Raw genomic sequence first — 6834 nt, forward strand, 5'->3', positions numbered from 1 at the left:
GGAAAGGGGCAACGCCAATGAACCGACATCTAATTGAATGGATTCTTTATAACCTACTTCGCCTTAACCAACCCATCCTACATGAATCAAGCAAGACAGTGGCACTGACCATCTTGATAAAGTAGCAAGAAGAATTCCTACTAGGCCAGAAGGGAAGCCTACGCCTAAGAGAATGGGCTCAACTGGCCGGGGTTAAGCTGCTTTCTTTACCAAGCGCAGAAGGACTTAGAGATCTACCAACAACTATATTCTCTTACGCAACGATCACAGGGGGGTTGTTGGCCGGTTGAAAGCAACAACACTCGCGGAAACAGACCGGAATGCCAGCTAGAGAAGAAGCAGAGTCCCTTAAGGTTTGAAGAGCTGAGTTGTAAGACTCAGGATGGTGTGATAAAAAAGAAAGAAGTTTGATCATTTCTTCTGTGATGGAGATAGCACTGGCTAGGGATAGTTGCGGTGGAAGACCTTCTGGAAATTGAAAAAGTAAAGCACTTCCTCTGACTAGTAATGCATGCTAGCTTGACACTCGTCTTCAACCTAATTTAGCAGTTTATGACAATTGCCTTAGATGCAAGGACCCAAGCGAGGCTTTCTTGTTCTTCTTGAGAGAGTGTTCATAGTAGAATTAATAAGGTCTGGATGAAGTTTCTGCCCAACTTTTTCCGAGGGAACCAACTACCTACGGGGGTGTGCTGATAAACTCGTCTCCGCTCATCTTACCTGGAAATGGAAAGAAATTGGTGTACCTTACCCACATCATCTGAGATGAAGGAATTTCCTACTAAAGATTAAGATGTCTATTTTGCTGCTGATGAAATTGTTACCAGCCTACTCGTGATCTTCCTTGCCTGGTTCGCTATAGGAAGTGTTTTCAGCAAATGAGGAAGCAAAATAGCTAGGAATATTCCGTCAATGGAAAAACGCAAACCTTTTTTGAATTGTTATGCCTTTGTAAAGGAGGATAAAGAAACCTTTCATATGGCCCGTGTTGACCCTGCTCATTCTAATTAAACATGTCTGTAAGTTACATCGTTCGATTTATGGTTTACGGCAGGCTCCACGAGCTTTATTTCAGAGTTTTAGCTGTCGTCGAGCTGATCCTTCGATGTTTATCTGGCGATCCTCCTTTGAGATAGTGATTCTTCTACTCTATGTGGATGATATCATTTTCACCGGTTCTTCATTAGCTGTTCTTTGTTCATTGATTTCTAGACTCTCTTCACAGTTCTCTATTAAGGATCTAGTGGGCGTACTGTTGGACCTGTCCACTCAAGGCATTGCGAGCAAATGGTTTTTGAAAAGCGCTCGAAATCATGGTGAACATTTTTCCAGTGCTTTAGCGCGGTTTGACCCTTTGGTATACTGAAACTCATGTCGTACAGCCAAGTAGAAAAGCAGCGAAACATAAATTCTCGTAGAAAAGAGAAATGTTTTGTTTTCTCGCTATTCGTGGAGGGGTCGCGGAAAGAGTTGGGTTCGAGTCCCATATCCCCGATGTGGCGAAAAAAGACTAACTGATTCAACAATACATAATTCCTGCATTAAAATTTAAAACTTGTCGTCTACTTTCGGGAAATGTTCGGAATAAAGAACTTACAATAGTGCAACGCCAATTCTCGGAAAATTGAGAATGAAGAAAAGATCTATTAAGAAAAAGATTTATCCGAGAAAAAATCGTAACAGTTACATACAATTACAAAGTACACGAAAGTTGTCCCTTTTTCATGGTAATTTACCCATCACAAAGATGCATAGAAGAACAAAACTCACTTCATATATCCCTTTTCTACTCAACCCAGAAACAAGATTGGATGTTATTCTGGTTCGTCTCCATTTTTGTGAAACTATTCCTCAAGCAAGGCAGCCGATAAGTCATCTAAAAGTGTGTGTGAATAATGGAATAGTGAACATTAGTCATTTTCAAGTTTCCCACGGTGATATAATATCTTTTCAAGAAAATTACGCGAACCCACGGTGAAAAAATAAGGAGATTCTTCTATATCAAAATATCAGTTGAAAAAATCATAGGCAAATTCTGGGGTCGCTGGGTAAGAATGCAGAGAAGAAAAATTAAAAAAAGAAGAAGCAAAAAAAAATGGCTCCGCCGAGTAAGACTGTGGAGAAGAAGCAAAACAGAATGGTTCCGCCGACTCAAAACTAAGAAGGAATGCCGCCTACTACTAAAAGACCGGTTTTTGCAAAAGTTACATTCTTCTATGCAAAAAGAAGACTTAAAAAGAACAAAGAAGTTTGGATCCGACGCTGAGCACAACAAAATGAAAAGGAATTTTTATCACTCCGTGACCTTATCGAAGAAGAGAATGCAGAGAAGAATCAAAAGGATAGAACTACCTACTCATTATTCGGAGGTCAATCATAGAACACTAAAAGCTGTGGTATCTTATGGACCTAACATAGATCACATCCCTCACGACATAAGATTGAAAGATCCAAACCTTCCTCTTCGGAGCGGAAAGGGGCGTGGCCAAAACACATAAAGATCGGCGTAGTCGCTCATACGGGCATATCTATCCGGATAGAGATAAGGACAGGGATCCATCTAGATAAAATATTGAACCGGTTTCATTTTTTTTTCCTTATACTGGTTGATTGCCTTTTTTTTACGACAAGTTTTAAATCTTAATGCAGGCAAGGTAATGCAAATTCACTTAGAAGAACAAGTAAGGAAACAATTTCTCAATTATGACTTTCTGGGTCGGGGAGTAGACGGGCGAGCAGAGCCCAGGAAAGAGGGAAGCCCTCATAGAGCAGTCTTCTACTTCTAGTCGACTGCTGCCCTGAGAGAAGGCGGCCTCCCTCGGGAAACATGGCCCAATTTCTCTTCTTTCTTTTTGATTTTGGGTTTCTTTATTGCCCAGAACGCTAAAAGGTGGGGAAGAAGCTAGCCGAACCCAGGCACATAAGAAATTCTCGGCGTCGAGTGATCGTAAGTAACTCAGTGAATGCTCTCCAAGAAGGGCTTGGTTTGGAAGAAGGAAATGAAATATGAACAACCGCGCTGGTCGTACGTAATAGATCGACTTTCATGCTAGTTCTTACTCCAAACCAGCATAAAAGTTCCATTTCAGTGAAGGACGACGTACCATGATACTTTCTGTTTTGTCGAGCCCGGCTTTGGTCTCTGGTTTGATGGTTGTACGTGCTAAAAATCTGGTACATTACGTTTTGTTTCCCATCCCAGTCTTTCGTAACATTTCAGGTTTACTTCTTTTGTTAGGTCTCGATTTTTCCGCCATGATCTTCCCAGTAGTTTATATAGGAGCTATAGCCGTTTCATTCCTATTCGTTGTTATGATGTTCCATATTCAAATAGCGGAGATTCACGAAGAAGCATTGCGCTATTTACCAGTGAGTGGTATTATTGGACTGATCTTTTGGTGGGAAATGTTCTTCATTTTAGATAATGAAACCATTCCATTACTACCAACCCAAAGAAATACGACCTCTCTGAGATATACGGTTTATGCCGGAAAGGTACGAAGTTGGACTAATTTGGAAACATTGGGCAATTTACTTTATACTTACTATTTTGTCTAGTTTTTGGTTTCTAGTCTTATTTTATTAGTAGCCATGATTGGGGCTATAGTACTGACTATGCATAGACTACTAAGGTGAAAAGACAGGATGTAATCCGATGAAATGCTATTGATTCTAGAAGGAATATAATGAAGAGGACGACAGACCCACTCACGATCTACTAAAGGTATCGGAGATAGATTGGTTCGAATCCAATTCGTGAGATGGTAGTGAACTTTAGCCGGTCATGGCCATTAAACCTTTTTAAGGGATTTAAGCACCTACAGAAGTCGTATATATAGTATAAACTATGTCTTTTATAGGTCTAGGCTTTTGCGCCTGTGTACATGTTGCGCTGAACCGGAGTGAAATACATTGCGTGGCTGCCCGATCATGACGTATCCGAGATGGTTGATTGAGAAAAAGGGGGGATGTTCCACGAGCTACTTGTTTGAAGTATTTTTCCATTTCTAGGTAAGAGAAAGAAAGGATAGACTTCCCAAGCATGGGTGTTTGATCGATGGAATGCTTGCTGTCAGCATCTGTTACTGGACATCTAGCTTGAAATTCTTTTCCAATCTTTCGCTTTCTTTGCTTTTCCTCTGTCCTTTGCCTTATCAGAATCAGTATCGGTTGATTCTTTCCGTCTTTTTTGTTCGCTTGCTTGCTGGAAAGCTCTATACCGACCTTGGCTATTTGAGGCAATTTCGAAAGCATTTAGTCTCGCTAGCTATGCTAGCTTGAAAGGTATTGCTAGCTTGTTTTTTGGTGAAGTATTGCCCTGCTGTCGCATTCTTCCTTTGCGTTGTACTCTCTCTCGTAATTTTTCTGCGACCTCTCTCTTTCTACTTTGTATTAGCTTTGTTAATTGGAATTGCCCCATGTAAGCGATTCTAGCTAGCCTCTCCTTCATCGTTACCAGTTTCCAAGGCTGATGTCACCGATAGCTCTGCTTTCATTCTGATTGGCTACCAGAAGGGATAAGAACTATGCTTTGACTGGGAGGCACCTCTGCCGCCGTTACGTTGGGGAACTCTACTCTTTCCGATGAGACGGTCAATATTGGTGAACGGGGAACGTGCTTAGTGATGATACATCAGAGAATTCCGAAGTGTTCTATGGATTGGCTTTGAGGTTGCGCATTCGATGACAATTACTGGCTTCACTACCGATCCCACGTTGAAATCTCTGCCGACTTATCCTCGGCAATTAGGCTAGTGTTGCGAACCAAACTACACAGGCCAAAAGCGTGGGCTCTAGCGCCAGTTTAGGACCCTTTGCTAGGGATTACCCTGATTAGCATATCATCCAAACGTGGCTTTTTCGGACCTATTTTTGAAGCAATACTTTTGAGGCTCAATCTCCACAAAGTACCCCTCAGGTTGCATTTCCGGTCTTTTATCGCTTCCATTTAGACAACTTAAACTCACCGGGCTTACGCCCCAGGATCCCTTACTTGAGCTGAGCTTTAGGAGAATACTTTAAAGCTAAAGCTCCATCTCTCTATAATGGGCGTTACTTCACTTCCTTTCAAACGGGCGTATACGCGACGTTAAAGCTCTCTTCTTCTTCCCTCAGATGTCCAAACGAATCTATACTTGAGTGAGATTTTGAGACGAGCTTTCCTTAGCCGCAGCATACATGCTGGGGGGTTTCATATCCATATGGATTCTGACTGGCTGCTCCGAGATCTGAGACAAGAGATTGATCATTGGGGGAACTTTGAAGAGTTGGAAATGGCTAGAGATGCTTAAGGGCGCTGTTCAGGAAGTCGTTTAGCTGGTGCTTAAGTGTACCCGTGCAGCTAGTGAAAGGGCTGTAGATCAAAAGTAGAGTTCAGCCAAGGAATAGCAGTCATTCACCCATTACCATTCCCAACGTTCCCGTCATCCCTTTCATCGGCCGACTTCAAGATAGAGCTCCGCTGCTTTAAAGAGTCCACCAGCGAAGTAAAGATCTGGGTATCGTAAAACAGTCTATTTGAATCTTGGGGCAAGGGGGACATCTCCGTAGTTGTGACCTTCCCTACCTGCTATTGGGGAAAGGGCGAATCTTCCTTGAGCTAACTAAAACTATTATTTACAAGTTATGTCATGGTGGCCCATCGCTGTCTGATAAGGCGCTTTAATACCCCGGGGAGGGGGTCCTTAAACCATTCTTGAACTCATAATAGACTCATAATAGAAAGCTTGGGTTTAGCGCTTTAAAAATACCTATCAATAAAGAACCCGAGAAAGCATAGTTAGACAAGATATTTCTATCCCTTTATTTAGCTATTAAAAAGGCTCCTGCTACAACTATTCTTTCTGCTCCACTGAATTATTAGCCATCGCTTCCTTAGCTCTCCTCGCCCATCTTTGGCTGCCTATGAGGTGCCATGTCTGCTTTTGATACAGGTGTGTTTTGTTCTTCACCATCAGTCCTCCTCTTCTTGGATTTTTGATCCCGACGCTTTGCCAGACGATAAATTGGTGACAAACGCACCCGAGGTCATGAACCCATTTATTTGGAAACTTAGAAGACCCCTCTCAAGGTAGTAAAGTAACCAAATTGAAGAGGAATAAGAGATTCGATTTGAAAAGGCTATAAAGGCCAAAGCCGGATGGATTGCTTGACACGACACCGATTCCCAGATCAGGCCATATCTGATACCGGCTGGACATATTCATTAGTGAAGGACCAGGCCCATGCCAGCACATGGCACTGATAGAAATCTATATGTTGAAGAAGGATTTTCCCGAAGGAAAAATTAAGAACCATCGCACACAGGAAGCTCAAGCCGAAAGCGATCACCTGCTAGCTCTCAAGATATGGGATAAATTCGTCGTTTTAACGCATGTTTCCGACCCCCTCGTGTTCACTACTACAGAATTATACTGGACTAAAAAAGACAGGAGTTTAGCTTAGGAATAAAACTTATATTTAGACTCCATCGTCAAATGTCCTTCAAAGTCAGAGTCAGAACTATTGAATTGAACCTCTTCCACGCGGGAAAGCAGCAGTCCTTCCTTACCTTTCATGGGATGAGACTGCCCCACTCTCTTTCTTGCTGTATGGCTTTGTTGGTTGCTTTTTTTCTAGCTGGAAAAGCCCTCCCTTTCTTAAGTTTTATGTGTGTGTGCACGAGCCAATTCAAGCTATAGCCCGCTCTCGCTTCTGTACTCTTTCCCCATCTCTCTCGAGATCCTTCTTTCATCCTTGACATCTTCCCAACGAAATTGATTGGTGCCCTGTATGACATAGACTTAACGCTGACTACATCCAGGGAAGTCCGTCGGGTGGGCCACAACCCGCGGC

General features: G+C 42.4%; 1 pseudogene; it reads left to right on the forward strand.

Moving 5' to 3' along the window:
- The first annotated feature begins 1514 nt into the window (after positions 1–1514).
- LOC110720185 lies at positions 1515–2538 on the forward strand (annotated as a pseudogene).
- The last annotated feature ends 4296 nt before the right edge of the window (positions 2539–6834 follow it).

The sequence above is a fragment of the Chenopodium quinoa genome, unplaced genomic scaffold (assembly GCF_001683475.1).
Source record: "Chenopodium quinoa cultivar QQ74 unplaced genomic scaffold, ASM168347v1, whole genome shotgun sequence".
Classification (NCBI taxonomy): Eukaryota; Viridiplantae; Streptophyta; class Magnoliopsida; order Caryophyllales; family Amaranthaceae; genus Chenopodium; species Chenopodium quinoa.